We start from the raw sequence: 14,048 nt of genomic DNA on the forward strand, positions 1-14,048 counted from the left end.
GGGAGGGAGGGAGAGAGTTATCCTTAAACTTATTGAACGTTACATTCAGAAACAGTGAATTCTTATTTATTTCCTGTGAAGAAGTACCTTTGTACTTGTGCTAAGAACACTTCATCTGCTCTGATTACCCAGATCAGTGTCCATAAATCTTAGCTTGAGAAAGCAAAATTATTAACATATCTGCAGCCAAAGCATGTAACCCCCCAGAGCATAAGAACATAACTTCAGGAGCAAGTGCTACAATGAAGACAATTAGGGTTGCTTTTTTTAAAATGGGAAATTGCAATAAAAATAAGTAGATTGAAAGTCTATTGGTGGGATAAGAATCAAGTCTTGCCTGGGCATAAAGAACAAGACCTTAACATTCCTCTAGGTTTCTTTATCTACACAATGCAGAAGATATGAGGTATTTGTAAGTTAGGCTATTCTCAAGTCTTTTTACAGCACTATTCTTCTCTTTCAGATTGTACTGACCTAACCATCGATGACAAAGCAAGCCCCACTACTTCCATTTATTTCCTTTATGTTCTTGGCATACAGCTGCATTTAAGAATTTGAAACTACTACTTGTTTGATGCCACCCACAAAACAATGCTCTTCCATGCCTGTTCACAGTCAGGCAGCAAATGTGTTTGCCATGGCATTTGCTTTGGACTGGCTTACAGCAGCAAGCTCTAGTTGCCCAGGGACTGGTTAGAGTTCTAGCTGTGGTGTGGAGTACAGATCTATACGAGTCAGATATGTAGAATATTCTTGAATTCAAAACAGAATTGAAGGCAGAAATGTTGATTTCCTTTAGTTGAACACGGAAGTATGGAAGGTGTGAAACTGCAGCTCTTTATGCAATTTAATTGTATGACAGAGACATGTATGTCATATCTTTGTCATACATGAACAATATTTTTAATTGTTCGTTGCAGGTCAGCTTTTCCACAGTGAGATGTGTATGCAAAATCTAGACGTTAATATATTTCTGAGGGAGTTTTGTTTGTTTGTTTTTTAAAATGAGTATTTGCTTACTTTTTCTATCTTGGGAACAGAGATGCGAACTAATCTCTGAGTCAGCTATCCTGGGACTTGCATGCCACTGGAATAGAACTGATTCTGTTTAAGACAGACTTTTTCCTTTGTCAGGACTATCACAGACATATGGGTAAGGGCTTGATAATTACAATACAAAGGCTTCCCTTTAGAGTGGTTGTGCAATAGCTAAGAGACAAAGAGGAAAGATATACATTGTTCAAATATAATTGAAAATGCATACATCACTGCTTGTGTGGCTGGCAACTCAATGGGGGTTGGGAGAAGGGGAGTGTGGAAAAGCTATCCTTAACGTAGTCCTCAATTTCCCTTCAAGGCAGGTCATAGTGGCATTTGCCATTCTTGTATCAGGTAAATACAGGACTCTCAGCTGAACTCTGAAATAATACAGGGCAATGGCTTGAATTCAGGGATGAAGCCATGTTTTATTGGCATTATTTTTATCTCCCCCAGAAACAAAAATGAGATGAATTAACATGTAATTTGGCAGTCTGCTTATCTGATAGTTCTTTTATTTTATCGAAGTAAAGTAACCAAAACAACAGGACCAAAAAAAGACAGCTGACAGCTACTGACATAAAACATGTTTTTCTCCAAGTTTTGGACAAGAATAGTCCACCCATTTAAGAACTTGAAAAGAACCATTGGGTTACGTGTAGCATTTTAAAGTATATCATTTTAAAGTTACTTCAATAAATGTTATTTTAACTTTAAAAAACATTATTTTAAAGCATATTGCAATTGGCATGGCTTTAGACTAAGGCAGAAATCTATATTCATTGAATGGACTTGCTTAAAAATGACTATATTCATTCTAAAATAGTTTTATTATGTGATGATCTATTGCTATCACACTACCTTACTTGCCCTGCGTTTCAGACAATGGTCCAGTTTCAGCCTGACCAAGTAAACAAAATTAACTGCATAGTCTTTTTACTACCATCAGGAAACTTTCCCGGAGACCTAAGACTCTACACGTATCTTCATACATATCACTTCACTTATGCAATAAAGCTTAACAACAGTTAAATCACTTCTATACATTCCAATGATTCCTTCCATGATGTCTTAGGGAAAGGATATGAAAAGTATTGTTCCTCATCACTTCAAGGCATAGGAAGTACCATGGAAAGGAACAACTTCAAAATGTTATTACTGAATATCAAAGCACTCAGAAATGAAGATGTGACTAGGTTTAAGTTGATAGAACATCACAGCCACACTTTTTGCAATTATGTCTGATAGCACAGTTAAGTATTCAAGAATGTACTTTTTTCATTGAGAAAGAATATACAATTTGATTTCTTCTGAAAGCTTCAATAATTCTAGACATTCTAATATATCTGAAGTTCATGAAAATCACCAATATGAGAAATACACAATGAAACACTTGCACTTAAGACACAACACATCATGTAATCCAGAAGAGCGGAAATTCAAAGGCATGTAGCGTTCTTGACACCTCTTGTAAATTTTAGCTTAGTTACTTTCAGTTACTTCCTTCATTCTGCAAACTGCACCTAAAGCAAGCTGTGCTGCTGTTAAAAGTAAGATCTATAATATGAAGCTCTGTGATAAAAGTATTAAAATACATAACTTGGGAAAAACCTCATATAAAAGCCTAAGATAAGTCAATAGAGATATATTAGACCATCATGATGACAGCCGGGAAAGTATTCAAGTTCAGAAAAATAAAACAGGTGTTATAGAATTACTGGAATGAGAAACAGCGGCAGCAGAAGTGTCTGCTCTTAGATGTACTACTGTAGGAACAGTAGATTAAAAAACAAATCATTAGTATTCACACATATAGAAGGGTAAGAGCAAGGCCAAATCATTATTCTGTTGTTTCATAGTCTCCTAGGTGCTCCATAATTAAAGTTTAATAGCCATGCAATATTTTCAGCAGTTTTGAATGGACCAACAATGCTATTTTTACCAGTCGGTAAGTAAAATGTATTTTTATTTCCATTACTTAGGATTGCCTCTTCATAGTTCTTGGGAAATACAAAGCAGCAACATTAGAGATCAACTTCTGCTGGTGCTCTGGGATCCATGGCATTGCATTTCATCACTTATGGATGCAAAACTTAATAGAAACAAATGGAACATACAGCTACCAGACGAGACAACGTAACAGAAATGATTATTAAATCTGGAAGAAAAAAAATGTTCATTGCCTACAAGAAAATATCATACCTTGAGATATCTACAAGGAAACCAGGATTTCAACAAAATCAATCAAATAACTGAAATGAATGCAAAATGCTTCATCAGCTGTGGAAAAGAGATATGATATCAAAGATACCACGCTTTGGGCTTTTTTTTGCTACAGAACATCTGCAATGATATTCTTCTCTTGTACTGAATAGCTAAAAACCCTACCTTTTTCCCCCTTTACAGTTCCAGTTGTATTAGTCTAATATGAGCTTTTTTTCTCTTTATACCTCTCCTTCATCCTCCTATTGTTTCCCTTTTAAGAAGGGAAAGTTCAGCAGAGGACAGAACCTGAGGATACAATTAAAAAGAGCTGAAATCACAGTTTAGACTGTAACTAAGGCTCTATTCTAGTCTCATCAGAAGCTAAGACATCTACTGTTTCAAACATTTAGAAGACACTGGTTTGCCAAAATCACATGGTAAATTTATGTACAGATATTTCAAGAGATGATTTTACAAATATGCAACAAACCATGCCCAAAGTATGCCTTTTACTAGGGACATTAAATGTTTTTGCCTGTTAATACTTCAGAAATGTTAAACAAGTTCAAAGACCAGGATGATCTTAGAACAATCCCCACTCACCAAGATATATGAAACAATGCATCCACATGTTCTACAGGCTACTGTATCAGAAAGTATCTGCCTAGTTAACTAGTTGCATTTTAGCTGTCACAACACTTCTAATTTACACTTCTACATCAGGGACTTGAAAGAGTCCCATCTACCAGACAGAGCCCTGAATCTCATTAATGATATGTTCTTTTTACAGATATTTCTGCTTGGAGTTTTGCCAGAACAAAAAATGAGCCTGTTTTTAACGCTATAACGATACTAATGACTGTTTTAGTAGTTAGTTCTCAATATTTTTGCATGTAACTGCAATTTGTAACATCAAGTTACAAGGTGATAGTATAAGACCAAAATATTTCTAATTTCCTGAGCATCTGTCCTTATGATGCATTTCCTTCTATTTGGGCCACTCATTTGAGGGTTGGACTAGACGATCTTCAGAGGTCCCTTCCAACCTTACCAATTCTATGATACTGTAGTTAACAGAAATTAACTTATCTACAGTATATGAAATTCTTAGCTTCACCTAGCCACTCTACTACAGAATGTTATTCACAGTTTACAATAGTTACCTTGTATTTTTATATGCCCAGTGACAGTACTTTTAACTTGAGCTATCCTGAATGCAAAATTACATCTGGAATCCATGCTTATATTTCCAGTGATAGAACTTGGAGACACAGAAGCTTTATACTGTCAAAAAGGCATATAGCAGGCAACAATTACTAGACTCTGCACATTAAGTAAAGCAAACCTTTGTCTAGTTCTTGATATATGGTGTATTCATGAACTGAATACTGCCACGAAGAGACATAGTTTTTGACTGACTGAAAACTTTACACGCTCATCTCTGTGTAGTTTCAAGCACTTTAAAAGAGCTGTCAGTAATGTAACCCCAAAGGTAGGAATGTATGCCTTCTGAGACTCTACCCAAGACTTCTGGTTGATTACTTCTGGCAGTGACTCTACTAGAAAGCCTCATAGTCATAGTGCACATAAAGAAAAGGTAATTATTTTAGGCTTTGAATAACTAGTTTCACAACTAGTGTACAGAAATAGGTAACATGAAAACACCTATACTTCTAGGAAATAATATTTTACCACTTAATGCTTAAGTAGAACGAAAACAACGATGTTTACTGTTCTGAAATACAGCCTGTGCTCCACAATATCCGAAATATCTTTCGGATCAATCTTCATTTCTGAAGAACATCTACTATTAGTAAACAGTGATACAGAAGCGGTACACTACTGCAAAGTTTTATAAGAGGATTTCCTTTACATAAAGGATGTCAAAGTCTTCCAAAGGAAAAATGAGGTTTCCATCTTGAATCATATACATCTAACAGATTTACGTTTGGGAAAAATAATTCTACTAGACTATCAGTATAGAAAAATAAACCTCCAACTTCCTGTCTTTTGCAGAAATTATCATGTTCTCAAGTTTCCTTGTTTTATAGGCAGTAAAGAGCAACAGCACTAGGTAAGGGAAACTGTTCTGCCACAAAAGCATCAGGTTGTCTTCAATGCAATTGGTTATGGAATCCGACAGGCTGAACTCCTTCCTTAAAGTTACATAATCATACATGCTGTATCATGCAATTAGGCTTTTCAAGACTTTAAAAATATTCACAGCCTTATATATGCTTGGTTAATTTTCTGACAGCTTATTAGCAAGAATTTTAAACAAAATCTTAAGCTGCTACAAAATGTTTCTGAAAAAAATTGGGAATTTGCATCTGCATCAGAATCCTGGTAAAAAGAGTTACGCACATCAAGGGAAGGAATGGAGACATACCACCCTATCACCAAAATATCTTATTAAAATATGCTGTTAACTAGTGACAAGAAGAACAGTGAATTATCACCTAAAGATGCAGAAGCAAAAAATATTTAACATGCCACAATTAAAATATCTTTTCAAGGACAATTTACAAATTAAATAGTGCTAGCCAGAAGTTATTTATAACAAGTTAGAAGAATAGCATCTGGTTTCCAATCATTCACTCAGCTCTGATAAATTTAAGACTTTGTTAATTAACAATAATAGAACATTTGTGAAATGGCAACCATAGCATACATTGAATCTTACTAAAAAACAACTGTTAAGCATACTACGTCTGAAACATGAAATTTTTATTACAGTCTGCAGAAATCATAGAAATGGTATTAATGAACAACCATTACTAATATTTGCACACTGACATACATCAATGATGAGAATCACCCTCCAATAGAACTGCAGCAACTAAGAACACTTTTGTTACCAAGAGAATGCAGGCTGATTAGTTAGGATATTTCCTACAGAATGGAAGCATAAATCCATTATTATCATTTTATTCTAATTCTTGTTTAGAAGATACTAAGATTTGATAATTCTCTATAACCCTGTGATCATTTGAAATGGCTTCAAACTACATGACAATGCATAACAATTCTTAGCTCAATTTCTCTACTGTATTCTGTTCTATTCTCTCAGATTGAATATACCACGGTGCTACCTTTTAAGGACCTTCATACCAAACATCCCTCGGATGCAGGACTGTAAAATGAAACCTTACAAGAACAGGAAGTGGTCTAAAGGGCTTGTAGCCTTAAGACCAAACGGTGGTGAAGCTGGGAACATTTCAAGAAAACAACAACTCCAGCAAAAATACTTTTTTTTTTTTGCGCAGTATCTCTGAAGTCCTTGCTTTACCAACCACTTGGAAAGTAATGAAAGGCTATTACTACAAAATCCCATCTATTCAAGGTTCTTGGTTATCCTTGCAATCTGTAATAAAAGCTAAGCTACAACTCAACAACTGCAGTCTTCACTTACACTTTATACACTATGTAGATCACATCTAACAATTACATTTACCAAGTCTTACTATGCTTAATTTGCCTTCTTTTCATTGACAGTGCGTACAAGGGCGGCTCTAGAACACAGAATTTCTTAAGAGTAAACCTCAGAAATTTGTACCTAACTCAACATGCCACATATTCATCTGTTCACTATATACTATTACTTACTTTATACTCCTTAGAGTTGCAAAGAATGGATTTGTTATCAGTATACCCTTCTTTTCCCTCTCTGAAGAAAGGGAAAAAAAACTTGCTCCAGGTTTTCAAAAGGAAACAAGAATGCCAGTGATGCAAGTCTACGGTCATGTTAGCAAAAAGCCTAATGCAAGTAAATGACCCAAATATTTGCCTAGCTAGATGGGATAGATTTCCAACTATTCCTCCTGTACCCTATCCACATCCATTAGCCAGTTTAAATCTAGCTTAGATATGTCAACATGAGCTACAGATTCTTTGCTTCCAAAGGCTTTTTGTACACGAAAATTGCCACTATCAATTCTTCAGACCCCCCCCCCCAGAATAACTGTAGAAAAACAGATTCATCACAGCTGAACTAAAATTAAACATGGAATTTTCAAGAAATATTACAGATTAATCTTAGTTAAGTTTCCAGAATCTACTATAACTCTTTCCCTTCAATCCCAAATGAAGTATCACAACTGTACAGGAAAAGCAACTTCCACAGGACTGCATAAGATCTTGAAACGATCTCTGCACAAGACAACAGAGAGGCTGCTCTTTATACCACCCTCATGGACATCATTTCTTTTGAAGACAAATAGTATAAACTCTATGTACAGCTGTACATGTTCAAAAGAACTGATTAATTTTCTCCCAGATTCTTCTGGGTTTATTGGCTCTGGGATGTTTTTCTTTTATGCTACAGAGAGATGACACTGTAATTAAGACAGACAGAGCAGAAAGGTCAGGCAGACTACTCAGGGGAAGGCAGACTTCAAGAAAAAGACAAATCAAAAAACATGGGGAAGTAACAGCCCACCCAGTAAAACCTACTAAAGTACCCAACTAACTGATCTTGGAATGCAAATCCATTTTATTTCCAACTAAAACAGATGAAAGCAATTCCTCTAATCCTTAATTTCCATGAAAATAAAACTGACTCTTACTTGGATAAGTTTGAAGAACTTTGGTTACTTTGAAAACATGTGTTTTAGATTATTCTCCTTCCTTAAAGCTCAATCCAGAACAAATGAGAGAAGTAGTTAAAATGGACAGAATACAAGAAAGAATTTTTCTATTGAAATCCATACATGTTCACTGAAGCTGATAAGATGGTGACATGACCAAAACATTCCACTATTTTTTTTAATGTTACTGCTTGCTATACTTTTCCCTTTGTTTGAGGGCACATGTGTTTTTAGGTGGAAAGTGAACAAAAACACCTATTAGCCATCTATTATTATATTACTCTGCAATAGCAACATTAACTGCAAACATAATGCAATAAAGATAAAAAATTAAAAAGCTGAAGATAATTAAAAACATACAAGTTCACAATAGCTTATAAAAACCTCTTTACTGCAGTGACTTACATAGGAACTGCTTAATCCAATCACAAAATCAGTAGATAGACACAATATACAACTATTAAAGATATATCTACCACAACTACGCATCACTCAATGCACAAGGCTAATCAAACTACAGAGATTATTTGTTCATTCTCATTTTAATTCATCTCTCCACTGGTCAAAGATACACTCTAATCCCTCTAAGGACTGTTGTCTGCTTCTGTAGTTCCTTTAAATAAAGCATATCTGGAAGAGAGCAACTCTGATGTTCCACATCGTCTGTAAACATACCTAGCTGTTAGCATAATATTTCACTATTTTTGCTCCAGTGACTATGCATTTCCAACCTGGAACAATACAAGACTGGGGGAAGTTTTTCCTCCAAGCATCAGGAGCAAATAGTCTTGGTAATATGATAGTATTAAGGATAGATATCCTTGGAAACAGCAAGGGAAGGAATAAAATAATTTCTTAAATTCTCAGAGGAACTTTATAACACTGATCTATTAAACATAGCCACTACATCAAAACATCTCCCTCTTTTGTGAATCTAACTCTTTCCTTTTGGGATGTGCTAAAGAATTAACACTTCTGTTTAGTTCAAAATTAAGTGTTTCTGTTTTCAAAGAAACATTTATGAAATTGCTGTTACCATGCTAAGGCCATTTTCCCTGGTAACTCAAAGTAATTATCTTGTGTAAAGCAGCTCTACTTATACCCTATACACAAAAAGCAGTTGAGTGTGTCAGTTAAACCTGGGGATTCTTAGGCCTGGTAAAAGTCAGGGCATTTTATACAGAACTCATACATTGGCTTTTGTGGGGGAGTTGACAGAAAAGAGCAAAAAGCTGCACTGTGTGCTCTTGCATCACTGTTGCTCCTAGTAGATCTGAATTCTTATACACTTCACAGGTAAAAAGAATCTGATGAGCCTTTTGTATTGGAACTTTTGCACTTTATACAAGTAAAATTCTCTGAAACAGTAAAAAAAAAATAAATGAAGATGTTTTTCTTTTCAGTAAGATTTTTATAAATAGCTTAAAGAGGTATTCTTATTTATACCTTTTTTTTTTTTTGTTTACACAGTCTACAAATCACCATTCGAGTCCACTCTATCCAATCAGTGTCAGAAATTAACTAACTAAGGTCTGTCATCTTTCAAAGCAGTAACACAGCTAAAAGCTTTTTGAGGTGGGCTATTTTCCAGACCTGTGCCATCTTATATGAAATAGTTAAACATTCACTGAGCCAAAGAGTAGGAACAAATGCGCAGAATTACCAGATGCTTTCCAGTTCCTTTCACTGGAAGTTTGAGCAATGAATATCCCACATATTGCTAACAGTAAGTAACTGAACAATCAATGTTCAGGTCTACTACAGCAAAACAACAAGCACAGTGAGGGCAAAATACCCCTAGCAGACAACAATGCAGAGATACTATATATTCTACTGAAAGAAACAGAAGCCTAATGAAAGCACTTAAAACACTTTTGAATTTCTTTATGGTCTCTTGTAATAGGAAGTGTTAGAAAAAGTATTAAAAATCTCTAAACAGTGATCCTTTTGCAGATGTAGCTTCTTATTGCTCTCACGGGATTATGAGACAGTAGAGCCTAAGCAAACAGTCTGTCAACACAGCCGAATCATTTGCTGCCCATTCTCTTTATACCACAAATGTCTGCAGATCTATTCAGTTTGTGTCAAGCTGACACTTGATCTATCTATTTATGCTATTGTATCAATTATGTTGATACAGCAATTATGCTATTGTATCAATTCCCTCATTCTTTCCTCATCCTTGTCTCCCAGACTTATCTTCCAGCTGCTCATACTTTTCTACTGCTCTGACAGCATGAAAATATCACTATTGCCATAAATTAATATCTGACAATATTTAAAACCAGTGTTTGTCATATCTTAGTACCTGTGGCATCTCTATTCTTACAGTTCCTAAAGGAAGATAGAAATGCTCTCTTGTGACTTTCTTTTGTTGCAGCACATGCTTTTTGGTTGCAAATAATCTGAATTGACAGATTAGTACACAAGTACAACAGCTATCTCAGCTTTTAACAACAGTAGTGTTCAGTCAGTACTGCAAGGATACATACAAGTCAATATTAGATTAGGACTTGAAATCTAGCACAAGATACACTTCATGTTATTAACAGGTCAAGCAAAACAGAGGTTAAGGGTCACCTCTACTAACTTTTCATTCTACCTACTAAAAACATTGTCTATACTTAACATCAATGTATTTTTAAAAAACTCACAAATTTCAGTTACCTGTAAGAGTAACAGGTGATTAAGCAAATCAAGAATCTTGAAAATCAAATTCATCACTTGTAATTATTGTGACCAAAAAAATTACACGCAAGTTTTGTCCATAACAATCAAAAAGTTAATAAAAGTGCACTTCATAATATACATTCTTTTGCTCAACAGCCTTTAATTTCACTAATTTATGGATTTGCCAACTCATTAATGCTTATTAACAATGATTTCGAAGAACATTATTAATAAGCAGCACCCAGCACCAACACAACCAGTATGCCTCATCTACTTTTATTTTTAATTGTTTTTCCCAGTAAATTAACTATCAAGATACAGAACATCACCAACTAAGTAAGAAAATGGCAATACATTGCACAATTCTAGCAATTCAAAAATTCAACAAGAGAGAGAAAAATGACAGATGAGATGACATGAATGAGACTATCAACAGGATAGATCCTGAACTAACTTTGTATCTTCTAGAAGTTACACTTGTGTCTTTCTGAAGTTGATATAAACCCCTTACACAAGTTGCACACACAGCAAATGTTGCTATGTTCTTTGCAGCAGACAGGTGTTCTTTTTATTATCTCTGAAGTGCAGTAGCATCTGGAGTTAACTATTTCATAGAAGTATGAATGTTTCCCACTATGAAGAAAAAAACAGACAATAGTATTTGTTCCATTTGAATTATATAACTGGTTTTCTGATTGAGTAGGTACACAAAAGAGACGAGAACCACACCCGTCTCAGACTGCTTGATTATGTTGATCATATGCAGCAAACTATGTTACTGAAGAGATGACCCAGAAGTAAAGCAGTCATGCAGAATACTATTAAAACCTTCTTTTACATAAGATTTCAAAAGATGAAACAGCTCTTGGAAGCAAACAGCTTCATTTTTCAGGTTTGCAGTGTTCTATAACCATAGCAATTTTTTTCAACCTTAAGTTTCCATAAAAACATCATCTTATACAGGCAAATCAACAAAAAAAGTATTTCAGGAGTAACACTGTCATTTTTTTTCTTCAGTCATGTTTTTTAAACTAGTTATTCTTGCAGTTATATGAGTAAGAAAAACTAGAGATATGACAAAAGAGATCATAAAATAACACTGTGGTGTCCAGAATGACTCCAGAACCTAAATCCTGTTTTCAAAGGACTTCCACACTTAAAGCAGTTGAATACCTGAAAGTCAGTAAGATTATGGTTCCTTGTGTTATGCCTATTCTCAGAGCACCAGACACAATGAAGCTGTTCTCAGAGTGGTGTTGAGAGGCAGGGCTAATTAAGGCATCACATTGCCTGAAGCTTGGCTACTTAGGGCCAAACTCTTTCCAGAACCCATGCTATTATACTGGAAGTTGCTGCACATTGCCACACAGGTTTATCACCTAGTGACAAGCTACCTGCACACTCTGGCTTAGCAAAGCTTATAAATCCAATTCAGAGCTCACTAACTTCTCCTCAGCTTTATTCAATCCTGCTTGCTGATTTTGGGTGACCGCACAATTTTCAATGAGAACTCAAGAAACTTGGAGTCTTGTCTTGACTCTTCTATCTCGCTCAACTCCTGCCAACAAAGAGGTACTGTTTAATTAACTTCCCCTTCTGAGATATTTCTATCTATTATTCATCATCACATGAAAGCAAATAGGGAGCTCACATTTTTCTGATTCATAGCATTTCTCTATAATTTGTAACTTAGTGGGTGGGGTCTTTTTTTTTTTTTTAATCAAAGGGTGGCTGTTCAATTTAAAAGTGTATCAAATTGGCATAGAATAACTGATTCACTGTCATACGTGAGGTTTAAATGGTTACATACACCATATACGTTACTGAAATGCTACATACTACAAATGGCATACAGGTTTTCCCTTACGTTTATATTTAGAAGTAAAAATTTACTAAACTTACAGAAATACACATACTATCTTTTGTTTGTGTGAGTGAGTTTTTAATAGTTTTTTCACCTCAGTTGAGACTTGCACTCAGTGTCTGTAGGTTTTTTTCCCGCTTCTATCAACCTGTTGCTTAAATATATGCCTAATATTTCACATATATATGTGAGCAAGATTTTAAATGAAATTCTTGTAATTTCCTTTAAACTGTTTTTATTGTACTGTTCCTAAACCTGAAGTCATAATGCTTTTTTTCAGTGTTTTAGGATACAGTGCTCAATTACTATTACTATTACTATACCTAATACTCAGTTTCTTGAAGACACTTCTTGAATTTGTCTCTTTTGTGAGATGTTTTAACGTGGTTTATTATACTGCGGACAAAATACATACTTACTAGATTAAATACATGTTGTTTTTGTAACTTTTGTGACTTACAGTACAGGTGCTAGAACATTGCTCTCTCTTGTCTCCAAAAAGGCTAATAATCACATTTAATTACTATTATTTGGCTAATAATCATATTAGCTAAACATCCTGTTTCAGAACATCAGAGCCTATCCAGAGCATCTCAGTGTCAACATGATCAAGCCTATTACTTCAAAATTTTAATCAAAGCTCACAGCAAGCTCAGTTAGTAACTAAGGAATCTTTACTACGAAGCTGTAAAGTTTCTGGGCTACTAGGCTCCGTCCAGAAAATGCTCTTTAAGCAAAGACCTGCATAGTGCTTCACAAACTCAGATGCTTGGAAAGAAGTTGTTCCACAAGACTGAAGTAAGACTATACAAAACAGCAATGAGGTGAGGCAAAACACTGGACGGTATACACAGGTAGGTTAAAAAGCTGCATGCCTCATGCTGAAAGAAAACATTTTTTCCTTTGCTTCTGGCGTATCTGTTAATCTCAGACCCTTCAAGTAATACCATCTTTGTACTCTCCATGCTTCTCTGGTAAGGGAGGTTTTTTGCCCATTATCCAAGAGGTACTGTAACATACAAAAAAGACTGCAATATGCCAAGTTCCTTTTCAGCCTGATCTTTATTGCTTTTTCTCTTTGAGACTGCAAGTCTTCAATGAAGCCAGTCTTCAGAATAAAACAGATAAAAGTACTGAAAAGAATCCATCTTGTTCTTGCCTTGTTGCTGTTTACTGCAAGCATGTAGTGCATTCATCCAGATTCGGCTTACTGTACTGGCAAGCAACTAGAGCTGAGTACTCCCTAAGTCTCCTGCAACAACGTCTTTCAATCCATTATTTCTTCTGCAAGGCTATCACTGCTTGCAATGCTATATAAAACTTTTTCTTTTCTTTTCTTTTCTTTTTTTTAATAGCAGACCAATTTGTATCCTTCCAACTCCCTTCAATTTACACTTTTCTTCTAATAAGGAAAGCTCATGCATTCCAAGAAAGTTGCACTTAAAGCATCACCTACAGTAATATTATCTAGAAGAAAATGTCTTTGATAACATGAACGTAAAACAAACCAACCAAAGTAGAAATTTAGCAGCTATGGTTAAAAGGAAATAGAGTTAATGACAAATTTTTAAGTATATGTAAAACATATATTTTTTTATATATATATAAGTATATGCAAACATAAAAATGGGACTTTTCCCTGGAAAAACAGTGTTTTCCAAAAATGCTCTGTAAATTCCATGAGT

This window comes from Rhea americana, unplaced genomic scaffold (genome assembly GCF_003343005.1).
Source record: "Rhea americana isolate MKP2758 unplaced genomic scaffold, rheAme1 scaffold_6, whole genome shotgun sequence".
Lineage (NCBI taxonomy): Eukaryota > Metazoa > Chordata > Aves > Rheiformes > Rheidae > Rhea > Rhea americana.